Genomic DNA, 14,567 nt, shown 5'->3' with positions numbered 1-14,567 from the left:
GTCCTTCAGTCTGAACATGAGTCCCTTGTTATAATGAATTTGTAAAGCAATAAAGATGTGTTTTTCCAGGAAAACACCACTGCCTCAGGACAGTTGAGGCTCAGTCAAGCCTCACAGGAGGCAGAGGCGCTTTCGGGGAGGGAGGCGCAGGGCCCCCTGCCAAAGCCGCGATGCCCTGGCTGCTGGGCACGGCAAGGCACTGGGGTACTGGGGGGCAGGTGTGCTGCTCTGCCTCTCCCGGCCCCTCCATCAATCCTGCCCTCGCCTTCCTGCTGGTTATTCCCTTTTCCCTTCCCTCTGCTACCCCCTGCCCCAGGGGCTCTCCCTGCTTTCCCTCCTCTGGCATCCCCACAGATGGGTGGGGAGAAATGATTTAGCCCTTGTGTAGCGGCACCTTTCAGCTGACTCTGCTTTCCCTGCAGAATGCTGCACGTATTGATTTATTCACTCTGCTTTAGTCGTAGGTACTCGGATGGGATTCTTCTGTCTTCCATTTATGGCAGAGAGGCCATTTCTCCTCTATCTTTTCAGAAAATTCTTGAGCAAACCATTTAGTTTGCAAATGAGACACAAAGGCTAAAATCTGGCAAGCCTATGTTCTCTTAAGGATATGTAGGCAAGGCAGATCTCATATGTAACCAGCTACCCAAATGCATTCATGTGTCGAACACAGGGAGCCTGGGCCCCCTTTTGAGTGGCGCTCTGTGCAATCCCAGTGCAGCCAGTAGTAACCATAAAGTAAGCATTAGGATACTGTACCATGCATTTTCATAGTCACTGTGATTTTCAAACAGGAAACATTACACCTGTATTGAATAAGCACAGCAATATTTAGTGTGAATCTTGGCAGAATCATCCATTGCTTTGTTTTCTGTATTTTTCCTTCTTCTCTGTTTTCCTTCATTTATTCAGCAAGAAAGAAAGAGACTGCCTCTAGTGCTTGAATTTTAATTCTTTGCTGCACTGTCCTTGGGCAGAACTGAGTGTTTCAGAGAGGTGTAATGCATTGTACAGAAAAGCATGAATGTGGTGCCAGTGGTTCTAATGCCAGGATTCATCACTGCTTTCCTCATCAATGGCTGTTATATCTTATTTTTTAAATACATTGAAAAATACTGATATTTAAACTAACTTGGAAATTACGACCCTCAAAAAAACAAAACAAAACAAAACAACAACAACAACAAAAACAACACAGAAACAACTGTCAAAGAACCATAGCATTTGTGGGATTTAATTTAAACGCAGATTTATGTTTCTGTTGTTCTTGACAACAGTAAACTACTGCATGCACTGCAAAGCCAGGGTTTTGTTTTTTCAGAAACATGCAGTAACCACGTGAACCTGCTGCCAGTATTGGCCCAAAAAGGAGACCCATATGCATTACTGAAGATATTGTTTTGTGAAAGATCCATTTTATGGGGTAGGACAAGGGCATGAGGCAAAGAACTAAAACTTTTATAGGCAGGAATTGCAGAAAAAAATATATAGCAATTTAGTAAGATTTTCCTTACCTGCCCTGTAAAAAAAAAACAACAAAAGAACTGATTTTGCCCTATCCCAGCTATATCTCAACTACCTGGTGTTTCTCAGTCTAACATGTTATACCACTGTGATTTCTCATCTACTCATCTACTGTTAATGGAGACAAATTGCTGCAGTGGTCCAGCCAGCAGGGCCACGTCTGCGGGAGGTTCAGCAGATGTGCATCATCCAGGGATCATGCAGGGATTCTTCTTCAACAAGGATTCCCCATAACTAGATTCTTACTGTTGTTGGTAAGGTCACAGTCACAGCTATTACTTGTTTTCAGCATAGTAAAATGAAATCAGGATATTTCTGGCACATTAAAACATTAATTTCCAGCTTACTCTTAATTATATATCCCATAGCTATTTTGCACTTGCATCAAATGGACAAATTTAGTTCACTCACTTTCCTCAATCCTTCACTGAGGGGAATTACAACACTTGTGCTTTGAAATGTAAAACAGAGTATCTGCAACAGATCTAGCTACTGGATAACTAGTGTTCCAAAGCTGCTGTAGGAATAATTGATTTCAACTTGTAGTCCATCCACTAATCATCAATACATATCAAATAAATAAATAAATAAATAAATAAGCTTATATATACTATCAGTATCTACACTTCCTCTCTAAAATTTATAAAAATACAATTCAAAAGAAAGTCAGGAGCATGGCAATCAGATTTCGGAGGAAAAAAAAGTACTAGTCTGTCTGTAAATTTTGGTTCTTGTTAACTAAGACTGCTATTTGTCTAAAGGACACCTTTTAAAAAGGCATAATTTAACCAGAAAGGCAGGAAAATTATTTGAGCTCACTAAATGAATGCACATGACTAAAACATGAAAAAATCAAGCTTGACATTCAAGATATGTCTGAAGTTAAAGGGCAAGAAAATCTAACAAATCAAAGGAACACTTTTATATCAGAAAAGCACAAAAACCTAAAAAAAAAACTAAGTGAAAAAAAAAAACTTTTTTTTAAAAAAAAAAACTAAAAAAACTAAGTAATATCTCACCATTATCTCATAGAGTTCAGAGAAAACTGGCAATGTAAGACGTATGAGCAAGTACATGAACTGCCCAACTCTTAAGACACCTTTATTATATGATTCTTAGTGCCTGATTCTAGTTGCTTAATGCAAATTAAAGGATGTCTTAATGAAGTGGGAAGGAGACTCAGGAAATGAACAGATAAAAAAGGAATCCGGTGAGACACTAGCCTAGATCCAGATCAAAACCACAAATATTAAAATAATGTCTCTTTTCGAAGCATTTTATCTCATTGTCATTACCCTGTTTTATCATTCTGATTGCCCTATCCAGTTTTGCATTAATATATCAACACTTTTAAGGAGGTAAAAAAGAAACAAAATCACAAGAGATAAAAAGAATCAAAATAAAGAGTAAAAATTTGATTCTTACATATCCAATACTCAGGCATGTTGCAGGGCTTTTTGTTTGTTTGTTTATTTGTTTTGTTTAATAAAAAGTACTTGAATATTAGCTTTGCATCTATCAAAACCAGCTTCTCAGGCTACCTCCCTTTATCAGCTCCAGTATTGTTATCAGGAATTTTTTCTACAACAATCCTTCTGAAGACTTTCTTCAGTGATAAAAGGAAAACAACTGACTAAATAGCAAGGAACCAAACTCAACTGAAAAAAAAAAAAAAAAGTAAAAAAGTACTTCTCAGATCATTTAACATGCCAGAAATAAATGGTTGCTACATGACCAGGGTCCCCTTGGATTAATCTGGGTATATAGACAGGGTTGTAATGCTCACTTTATGAATCAAATCTTGAATCTGCAATTTTAATTCTCAGTAGGAAAGAATCTGTCATGTTTTTCTCCCAGAAATATTAAGGACATGCACTTTTCATCCTGGCATGCCAAAGGCTGCAACCCAGCAAGTCAAAGAGGAGATGGACATGAGCATCACATGTTCTTCTCTACTGGAGAAAAAGGGGAAAAAAAAAGGCTGCACTCATCCTACTCAGACAGACTCTCGCTGACAACTCCTTAAGTTAAATATAGTCATCTCAGTTTGAGTGTCTGCTGCACTGCAGCTGCTGCTAAACACCATTTCCCTGACATGGGTGTACAACTCACAGGCTGCATCTGCGGGTGAGCCTGCAGCCAGCTTTGGGGATGGCTTTCCCTGATCTGAGGGCACTGGGGAAGTGACACATATGTGCATACCCTTGCTGTGCTGGGCTAAGACATGCTGATTTGTCATTTCACAACTATTTGCTCAGTGGAAGCCATCAGATGCAAAGTAAGTATGATTTATTTATTTACTTATTTATTTGCCACCAGCAAAGGAGAAAATGAACTTTTAGAGAACACTTGTGCTACCATCCTACTCTACTAGAGCTGTTTTAAAACCACTGCACTACGTTAGTAGCAAGAGGTCTCCTTGGAAGAGTGAGTCATGTACTTTTTGATACTTGTGGGCTTCCTTTCTTCTGAATCACAGCAAGTTTATTGTGGGATAGGGATACCTTCCCTACAAGAACCAAAAAAGAGGTGAGGGAATGAGAAAAGTGGCTTGGATTAAGCAAACAAATCTCTGAAAACAGAGGATAAGGTCAATGACCTTCATTCCCCCCCCCCCCTTTTTTTTTTCTCCCAAACTTTAAGAAACTGAGTGAAGAAATTGCAGTGCATACACTAAGAGTGTTTACATATAGCAAACCATGTCCTACACAGAGGTCATTATCCATTTGGAAGTGAACACCATCCTCTGTTTTTCTCTTGGATCAGCTTGGTACGTTCTCATCACCTGCTTATTTTATGTCTAACAACAAGTAGCAATAGGTGAACTGCAAGAGGCAATGAGTTCTGCTTTGTTTAGCCTGAGAATTGCCATATGCTTATCCAAAACTTGTCTGCATCCACCTACAAATATGTGAACCTATGGGCATTAGAAATATTCAGGCACCTGTTACTGAAGTTAATGGGAACTGCAAGCACAGAGTTCCCAGGACAATCAGATATCCTAAGTCCTCAAAATTAGGTTGAAAATCTCTCAGGGACAATTTTTCTCTCTCATCATGTTTACTACTTCCCAACAGGCAGGAAATATTTGAAGCACAGGATCACTTGTGGTATGCTGGCAATCCTGATTTTTTTTTTATGGGAAGAAACCAGGAGACAGGGAAAGCCATCACAGATGGAAATATATATATATATATACTTTTAAAGCAACTGGAAAGATTCAGTGTCTGAAAATGCTCAGTTTAGGATTGTCTCAAGATTCTGGGTGGATTTTCAGTTGGTTGTAATTTTCATCCCAACAGATTAAGTACTCTTTACTAAAAGGGAGGTTCCTCTGGAAAGTGCAAGGAAAATGGCTTCTTAGGCCCCTTCTTATAATGGAAAACACATGGGCACGCTGCTAAGCTCATGTACTGCATTTCTGCATTCAGTGGGTCTCTTTGCAGATGCAAGAGTTTTGGGAAAGAATGAGGGCTGCAGGTTTCAGGCTGGTAGGATCAGGATAGCATTTTACACACTCTAAATCAAGAGAAGAGGATTCTTTTCCATTTAAATACTGCCTTCAGGAAAAATGGCTTTAGGATGACTTCGGTGATTTCTAAAGCTTAAAATGATCCCCTGGAGAAAAAGGATACAGTTATGAGGAAGAATAGGTACAGTAAAACAGCTTGCTGCAAAGGTCCTTAGCAGAAGAGAGAAACCGTCTGGTTTGCTTGTAATTCCGCCTTGTTTGGCTTTATGATTTTGGTTGCACTTTTTAAAATAAACCTAATTGGTGGCTCAATTGGCTGTTTCCAACACTGATCAAATACTGCAAAATATAAAAGTACACACACATTTTAGTGGAATGAAAATATCGTACTCGATCACATCAAATAAGCTCCTCCACAAACATTCACAAAAAGTCATTTTTTCACAAATTTTGACATGCTTGAAAATGCAGTACATTCACAGCAACCAGTCTCACATAACTGAGGACACAGCTGACTGCACACAGACCACTCCAAGCCTGAGTAAGCCTGTCATAACTCTTTCCTTCCCCTTAGCCTCAAGGCACTGAATGTAGTCCAAAATGTAACATCTCATGTACATAGATGGGGATGATCCACAATGTGTTCCACCATTTTACGAGCCTGTATGGGGCACCTTGAACACCATCTATCGAACCCAAAAGCTGAAATCAGCCTCACTTCACCTTGTAGAAAAACTCGGGCACTGAGTCAACAGCTGAAATTCAGACACTGGAAGTTGTGGTTGTGGAAAGCAACCACAACCTTCCCAAATGCCACTACTGCATTTCCTCAGGGGTTATGCAGCATTTATTGTCCCAGCCTTTGCAGAGGCAGAACAGGCTAGAAATGTCCTTGGGGAAATGAGTGAGTTGTCTCTGTAGTTATGGCACTCTCCCCAGGCACGTTCCTGTGGTGCTGACTGGCATTTGGAGATGGTACAGGAGCAGCTACCTCTCCTTTACCGCTCTCCAAAAAGGTGTCCATGATGGCTTTGAGTAAGTTTTCCTGTTCCCCTATCCTCTGAACCTTATAAAGTCCTGCCTAGGTGGTAGATACAGGGAAAGAGAGAGGCCCAAAGAGACCTTTCTGCTCTTGCATCATGTGAATTTGGAGCCCTGTTAACCATCTGTAAATGTAAGCTGGCTGGTGATCAACTGAATATCCCCATAAAGTTGCTTTCTTTTAATCCTTGGGGGTTTTGTTTCTCAAAAGGTCTTCTGCAGCAACAACATTGGCTGTGAATTCTTCACCAACCCAGATCATTAGCCAGGGTTTCTTAAGACTAAATGGAGCTCTTTGCACTCCTCACATTTGCAGAAAATCAAAAATGTGACTTACAATGTGTGTGCAAAGGGACTCAATCTTGCATAAGCACAGTGAGATCAGACAACTTTTATAAAGCATAGTTAAAACAATGGAACACATACCCGTAGGCTGTTGTTGATGGTGGATATTTCTGGGCTTAAAGAAGTTTTTAGAAAAGTGCTTAGCAAGCAGCATCAAGGTCCACCCAAAAGGAAGAAACCTCCTTTGGTTCAGGAGTGCCCTGACCTGCAGATTGATGAAAACTGGAACGCTATATAAAATGTCACCATATACTCACCTTTGACTGACATTTTCATCCCTACTGGCCATAAGCCATTTGCCATTGTTGGTGACATGCTGACTGACCTAGACAGACATTTAACCTGAATTTTTGTAGTCATTTTCACATTCTTTCTTTTCAAGTAGCTTTGCTCTGTATAGGTAGGTATATATGTTATTCATTGGCAAAGGAGCCCTTTCAAATTGACAGCCTGGGCTATGGGACCAAGTCATAAGACAGGACTATCCTAGAATCCATTTTGAATAGCTGCTATTCAAGAAGCAGAAGGTATTATTGCCATAGGTCAAAATCTTCTTAGGTTTTCAGCTTTTATACAGAAGTGGGCATCGGTCAAAAGCCTAGGTCTGAATAATCCAAAACTGAGATTTGAGGTTTCATGGACTCATGGTGCATGTAATAATTTTCTTATACTGTCTTGCAGAAAGACTTGTTAGAGAGTAAGGTTTTCATTTTCTTCCAGTACAGCTTCCCAAAAGGCATTTAGCAGTGTGTAAATTAGCTGGTGTAGGTAGCCTGTCAGCTCCACCGACCACTGCATTCACCTCATGGGCTAGAAAATCCCTGCTGAAGATCTGCCACATCCTATTGTGCTGGAGATGCATATATATAGAGATACACTGAATGCAATAAGTTCTGTTTTCCATGTGTTAATAATGCTAGAAATGCTTACAAGGATGCTTAATAATGAATGTAAGTAGAAAAGAGTGGGAAGCACATGTTCATGGGGTGGGTGGACATAGGAAAGAAGATGCTTTTACCTATTAAGTGCAAGATATATGGGAAGTCTGCACAAATCTTCCTGGCTTTCTGTCACATAAAGGTAGGCTCACTTTCCCATTTTAAAGATGAATTTAATAAAGTGAACGATAGGGCCAGATTAATTTTGTTTTCATCTGTAGGTATTGTACCAGTGGGAAATGCCATCTGATAAAGGGTCTGATTCAGCTACCAACCTTTCTTGAAAAGGCATAATAGAATAAAAGCTATCTTCAAAGGACATTGATGTATTTATGTACTGAAATTAAAAAGTAGATACTTCTGTCTTTGCTAAAGTTGACTGAGTTTATGCTACATTTCTCCAGCAATCTAGCAGCTTGGCTTGTTGTGAACAATGTTCTGCTTTTGTGTCTCGGGGTCGGTAGCCCTGCCTGTTATTCTTGGAGCCTTTTTTTGGTGTGTAATAAGCTAACTATGTGAGTTACCAGATCTCAGTTCTGCATAAGGAGATGAGCATTGTTCACAGAGAGAGAAAAGACAGTTTTGAATCTAAGGAAATAAAAGGCAGTGCAGTGTCTTTATTTTCATTCTAGCCTAGCAAAGCTTGATGCTGGCATGCTTAAATCTAGGCAGAATGTTCAAATCTTGACAGTCTTGGAATATCAGCAAAATTAAAACTCTGAGCACAGAGGGTTTTTCTTTTAATTGGGCTTACTGCCTTCACTAACAAATTGCAAACATAGACTGAATATAGCTGTAAACAAAAACCTGCGTGTAGAACCCCATGTATTGTTCAAATAGACACCAAATAAACTTCTCAGCATAAATGCTCCTTCTGCACTACCCCCTACACTCTCTTTACCTATATACAGATATATAAACAAAGCCACACATTTTCATTGTTTTTTGTTTTTTTTTTTCCTTAGAAAGTATGGGCATTTATCCCCACCAGACTGTTTATAATGATGCTCTAGGTTTAGCTGCATGTCCCCTTTGGCTTTTCTCCTGAAGCAGAGAAACATTTGCACAGAGCACACCAGGTGTTACTTTCATATCCTCAGACATACTGGAATATATTAACACAAACGCTAAATCAAAACACAGCAAAATTAATGATCACGGCTAGGCTAGAGAAACCAAACTCCTTATTACCAAACAAGACTTGTGTGTATTGTTTCTGTTATCTTAGTTCCCAGATTATTATAAAATCAGATACCAATATCTAATTAGCTGTTCTAATTGTTGGTTTGAGTTTGCATAAATTATGCAGAAATGCCCAACTTTCTCCTGCTTTAATCAATATAATATGTCAGAAGGTTGCTTGGGGTTGTAAGATAATGAGATAACTAAAGCAGTATCCTGTACACTTCATTATTATAGGCCACAGCCAAAAGAAATATCAGTATTTCCAAATTATCCCCACTTAAGGTATGCAGTCTGAAGCCTACTGCTCATCAAACAACTGCTTATCAGCCCTGTTTTCTTGTAATACTGCCTGACTATCAAATAAAATGTAGATTGAATGATGTAACTTGATATATCTTTTCCAAAACCCTCCAATTCCTGAACACTATAAACTGCAGCATCGTTTCAATGTATGGATTTAATCTCTGTATGGAGAGACTTTTAGAGAGGAACTTGTAAAACCTCTGAGGGCATAATTTTGTCCAAAACTAACTCTCATTTCAGGAATGACCACACTGCAATCCAAGTTCACTTCCAGAGCACTGTAACCTGCTCTTGCTTGTAATGCTAATACTTTAATATAGATGTTACCACTATGAGTACTGTGGTCATTTACAAATGAAGAAAATTATTTAATTTCCTACAAAGCTGACATCTCTCTTCCACCTTCATCTGCTGCTTTAACAGCCTTAATTATGAAGAGATTCAAACAATTTTATAAAGAATATAATTTTATGTATTAATGATTAAGTGTCATTAATAAGAATTAAGAAAAATACCATTGAAGTGGAAGAGGTGGGAATAAGTACAGTGAAAGATGTATTACTGCTTGTATATTCCATATGCTAATCTTCATAGTATTAGGCAGCACTAGCACTTCAGCTGTACAAATAAAACAACTATTCATCCCAAATCCCCCCAAATTACCTAAGTACCCAAAGGGTGATTTCAATGGAACTAAGGCACCTAAGTCCAAAAATTGGATTCTCAAAATGAATTATGCACTTACACTTGTGCAAATTAAGTTCCCTTAGAGACAAAGGTTTTGTCGGTGTTCAAAGCCTCTTCCACTTTGGCCATCAAAAGCAGGCTGGCACTTAGACCAAACTTAAACTCATTAAAGGTCTACCATCAAGCATTCCCCAACTAGATCCTAAAAAGGAGTGATCCCACTGATAGCTCACACTGGAAAAAAAAAACAGATTGTCCACAAAATACAGAGGCATTGATAGTTGATGGCATCTGTCAAAATTAAGATGAAATTAAGACCCAGCTAAACCAGAGGGGGGAAAAAAGGAGGAAGAATGATTATTTTGGTGAGAGAAAGGTTCATTTAGTTGGGAAGTTGAGAACTTGGCTACTAAACACCAGAGTCCTACCATCTTCCCCTTGCCCTTTCTGTTGATTGTCATTGATAAGTCCTCACTCAGCTTCTGGCTGTTTTGAATTCCACTGAAAGTCCTTGCCCAAGCAGCAGCAGAAGTTCAGCTTGAGCTTTGGATTCTACAAAAAACAAACAAACAAACAAATAAATAAATAAAGGTACTTAGGGTGGTTGTGGTCACAGAAAATAACACAGAAACAGTGGGGGCAATGCAAATTAAACCCTAGGTTCTGAGCAATCATTTGTCATCAAAGGGATGAAGGAATAGAATGTACATCCAGATCAAAATTTCACACTGTCTGTATATTTACTTAGGCCAAGATTTTCCTCATATGTTTCTCATACTATTAAACCATTAAAATGAGAAGAATGTGAAAGGAAGATGGAAATCAGGATCCAAACTTAAAATTTGCTGTTGGATTCTTCCACTAACATCAGAATGTTTACTTTTCAAAATAATCGTGGGTGCTTTTCTATCTAGAATGAGTGGGATTGATATTATTCAGAATCTCAGAGAAAGATCAAGGAATGGGATATGGCTGTGGCTGAACCAGTCCTGGCAGAACTGAAAATAAGCTTATCCATTGATGTAATGTAATGGAAGTAGTTTCTGCATAACACCTTCAGCTATGACCTTGAAGACAAATCCCTCTGGATTCAAAGGCCATTCTTTCCCAATGAAAAACATGGAGACAGTTAAGGTAAACTATGGTAGAGCACAAATATAAGAAGTCAGATTGGAATGGGTGCTCTGAGAGAAAGTCTGAGTCTTTTCTTGAAAGGAGGTAAGGACGCTGTTGAAATAAATACATTAATTAGTGCTTTGTCATAGGGCTTACAGAGGGGGATGGGTGGCAGATGTCAGAAACACATGGACATCTCCCAAGTGGGGAGGAAGAGATATTAAAAAGAAAAACAATTGAGGGTCATAACCTGACAGGTAATCAAGAAATTGAAATGTCTGAAGAATGACAGAACTTTGAGGCCAGATGGGATCCAGCATGCTGGAAAAATATGGCATTCAGAGACATGGGGGAAAGAGTAATCACTTTAGTGCCCTGCAGATTTATAACATGCATCCATAATGGCAGCACCTGTGTATCCAAGTTCACTGTATGCACCCATTTCATCATTTATGACTTTCGAGTGCATAGCATATCTCCTTTGTGTTTATTTTTGTTTCCTGCTAAAAAGCTTACATTAGATGGAATTTTTTAAGTTGCTTTTCTTCCTCCAGCTCCTCATCATTTCAGTCTGTACTTCCTTGCCCTCCTCTTTTGTCCTGACTTCCACTTCACAATTGAACAGCAAATGAATCCACTTACTGCCTCTTTATTTCTTCGTTGGTACAGAAAGTGAACAAAATTGATCCTAACACTTATCATTATCCCCTTCCTCAAGGCACAGCCCTCCATAGTAAATTGTTCTCATTCAAAATGTCTGTCTTGGTAGCCAGACTAATTCTTTGTTCTTAAGCACCCAAACCATTTCCTAACCTATTTGTCTGATGAATGACCTTTGCATGTTTAGCAAAAACCCTGGTCTCTTTGGAGCAGATTTGCAGGTTACAACTTGGTATTAAAATCAAAATCGAACAACAACAAAAAAAGGGAAACTTCTTGAATACTGTGCAGGGCTGAACACATCTGAGATGTGGGATGAGGATGAGGAGTTTGCAGCTGCTCCCCCACTATGCGATCAGAAATACATACAATACTAGCCAATGCTCAAGAGAAAGATACGGTCTCTCTTGTCCATGCCTGACAAATTCATTCCTGGTTGTAAATGAAATTTAGAGTTGAAGAAAAGAGACAAAATCCAGGATTCTCAGCACAGAGCACTTTCAGGTATCCTAAGAAAGACACAATTTTACTTCTATTAAGCCAGGCCATCTGTAAAATAGACCTAATAATGTTATGTACTGCTAGTGAAGGAATCTATTTTTTTTTTTTTTTTTTGGTAAGAAGCTGGAGACAGGGTGTCCTGCCAGAGGAATGTTAGCTGTGGGGTGACTGGGTGAATGAATGTGATACAATAGCAGGCATGAAGTCTCTTTTTTTTTTTTTTTTTTTTTTACTTTATTTTTCTACAGCTAAAGCCTTCCTGTTACTCCAGTATTGTACATCTTTCTGAAAACCAGCCGAGGAGATTGAGCGGGTCCTCAGCTTTAAAGAGAAAGGCACTTGCTCTGTCCTCCTCCTCAGGAGGCCGGGAGAAAGGGAGCAGGAGCCAGTGCCAAGACAACATGGGAACCGCACCCCAGTGGAGCACAGTGCCTGCCAGCAGCCCCTGCTCAGCTCAGACTGTGTGACCGCAGAGACAAGTCTCTACAAAGACATCTTCACTTACAGTGGAGCTACAGCAGTGTCAGCAGTTATTTTGCCAGCTCTGTTTAAAGAGGCTGGACCCCCTGCTAAAACCAGTCTGATGATGTAAACTTGGATCCAATGCCTCAAAAGTATTTGCTTAGATGTCTAATCCATAGTTAGATGCCTACAACCTTTGAGGAGTTCCATCTTCAACCAAGACCATTTGATAAAGAAACTCTATATTGTCGTGACAATCATTTAATACTTATTTTTCATGGATCTCAGTGCCTTACAGTTATCTGCACAAGATTCCCGAAAGATAGGAAACTATTATCTCTGCTCAGAAATGTGGTACTAGAACATATGGTAGGTCAGGTCCGTTGTCTAAATTCACGCAGGAAACCTGTCTGAGCCTGGGTTTAGAGCCAGGTCTCCAGAGTCTCAGCCCACTGCACTAGATGATAGGCTGCCTTTCTCCTCTGGAAATGTGACTGAAAACCCTCTGAAGCAAGAGACCTGCATTGCTTGTCTAATTGCAGCAGTAGGAAGAAATTTAAATGCTAGTCAGGGTCAGGCAAGGGGGAAATTATGATTTAATTACAAAAAGTCAGCATGGATTCACAAAAGCAAGCTTGGGCTTAACAATCCACTGATGGGATTTTTTTTAGGTTGGATAATAAAAAATATCTGATAACAGGAAGCTATACATTCTGTTTAACTATATTTTTATGTAGAAAAAAGATCAGGTTCTTTGTGTTCTACGTCTGACTATAGGTATGCAAAAGAAATCCTCTTTTAACACCTGCTGATGACAGCTTTCTGTTAGAAACTACAGAGACTTCTCTCTCACATCAGAGATGGGGATGAGAAGACAGCTTTAAACCTCCAGAAACTTCAAAACATGATTGAAAACATTAAAAAGGAGGGAGTCTCTCATCGGGCCATTCACAGTGAGACTCACCAAGGAGATATAAGCCCAGAGCAGGATACATATCAGCCTCTTCTCCCCACAGCCAGCTTGCCCCTAGCTAGAGAGGCACATGGAGATGTGAGACGGCTGGAGACCCCTGTTTGACTCTGGTACAATAGAAAAGTCTGACGGCTACCAGGTAATGCCCCATCTTCCTATACTGTTTCTCTATATTTGCCTTCTCTGGATATCCAAATTTAATAAGCTACAAAGTAGCATGAGTATTTTTTAAGATGTATCTGTGAATGTTAAAAGTTTAACATGTAAGGATGTGACTAAAAGAGAGTCACAAGGATTAGTATGAGGATCAATTTTCTTCACTTTCTATATCAGTGACCTGGAAGAAAGAAGATGCAGTAAATGGATTACATTCACTGATGTTATAAAGTGAAGGGGCAGTCAAAGCAAAGAAGGAGGGCAGCAAAATTCAGAATATACAGTCTAGGAGCCACAGACAGATAAGTAGTTTATAGGTTTCAAAGTATGTAAGGTAATGAGTCTGGGAACAACAACAACAAAAAAAAATCCACTCAATAGTCATGCATTATGAGACATTAAGGAAGTGCAGTATATGGGGTTAGTGGTGGATAAAACTCTAACATTGTTAGCAAAAGTGCTGAAGAGCAGCAAGAAAGTGGGAAAAAAATCTCTAAACTGTAATATAGAGAAAGGTAACTGTAAAGCAGGAAAAAAAAAATCATTCAAATCCTGCAAATGAGGCTGGTTTTGTGACAAAATATTGCATATTTCTAACCAGCTATGAAAAACATGTTGTTGAAAAAAAATGGTAGAATAGGCTTCTGCCAGAAACTGACAGCTGTTGAAATATCTTGATTATCCAGGGACTGGAGATGAAATCCAGGTTTGTATTACTGAGGATAGAAGATTAAAAGGAGGCCTTGCTGCAGTACACACAGTCCTAAGGGAAAAAGAGGAGAAACGATACCAGGTTCTTGGAGCCAGTGACAACAGTGAGGGCAGGGAGGCATGGACTTCAGCGAAGGGCAGGCCTTAGAGGGGCCGGGGCGGGGTTCTTTGCACAGGGGGTGAATCACGTAGCAGACCAAGGGCAACGACCGGGACTAGGAGCATACAGAATTTTAAGAAGGAGTTTGAGTTGTATTGACAGAGCAGGACCAATATACGGGTACAGTGGTAGCCCGTACAGGAGGCCACACACTGACATGACTCCCATACCTGCTGTTCTCCTCACTGTCTGTGGGGCTGAATGGGAGGCTGCAGAGATGAATAGGGATCATTGCGAACACTGGATTAGATTCCACATGAAGCATGGCTTTTCTGCCATTCTTTTTCCTTCCAACAGCTGCTAATTAGCTCACTCGTCCCCTTTTGCTGGCTG

At 39.6% G+C, this 14,567-nt stretch overlaps 1 long non-coding RNA gene across 2 annotated transcripts; it reads left to right on the top strand.

Moving 5' to 3' along the window:
- The first annotated feature begins 3,155 nt into the window (after positions 1-3,155).
- On the top strand, positions 3,156-12,937 carry LOC121066316. 2 transcript variants are annotated; one of them, XR_005817668.1, is made up of 2 exons: positions 3,156-3,802; positions 12,021-12,937. It is a non-coding gene; the product is annotated as an uncharacterized LOC121066316 (long non-coding RNA). The 2 variants fall into 2 exon arrangements; XR_005817667.1 differs by lacking the exon at positions 3,156-3,802 and adding an exon at positions 10,431-10,629.
- The last annotated feature ends 1,630 nt before the right edge of the window (positions 12,938-14,567 follow it).

The sequence above is a fragment of the Cygnus olor genome, chromosome 2 (genome assembly GCF_009769625.2).
Source record: "Cygnus olor isolate bCygOlo1 chromosome 2, bCygOlo1.pri.v2, whole genome shotgun sequence".
NCBI classification, from domain to species: domain Eukaryota; kingdom Metazoa; phylum Chordata; class Aves; order Anseriformes; family Anatidae; genus Cygnus; species Cygnus olor.
The sequence above is the reverse complement of the archived record's forward strand: the minus strand, read 5'-3'. Positions and strand labels throughout refer to the sequence as shown.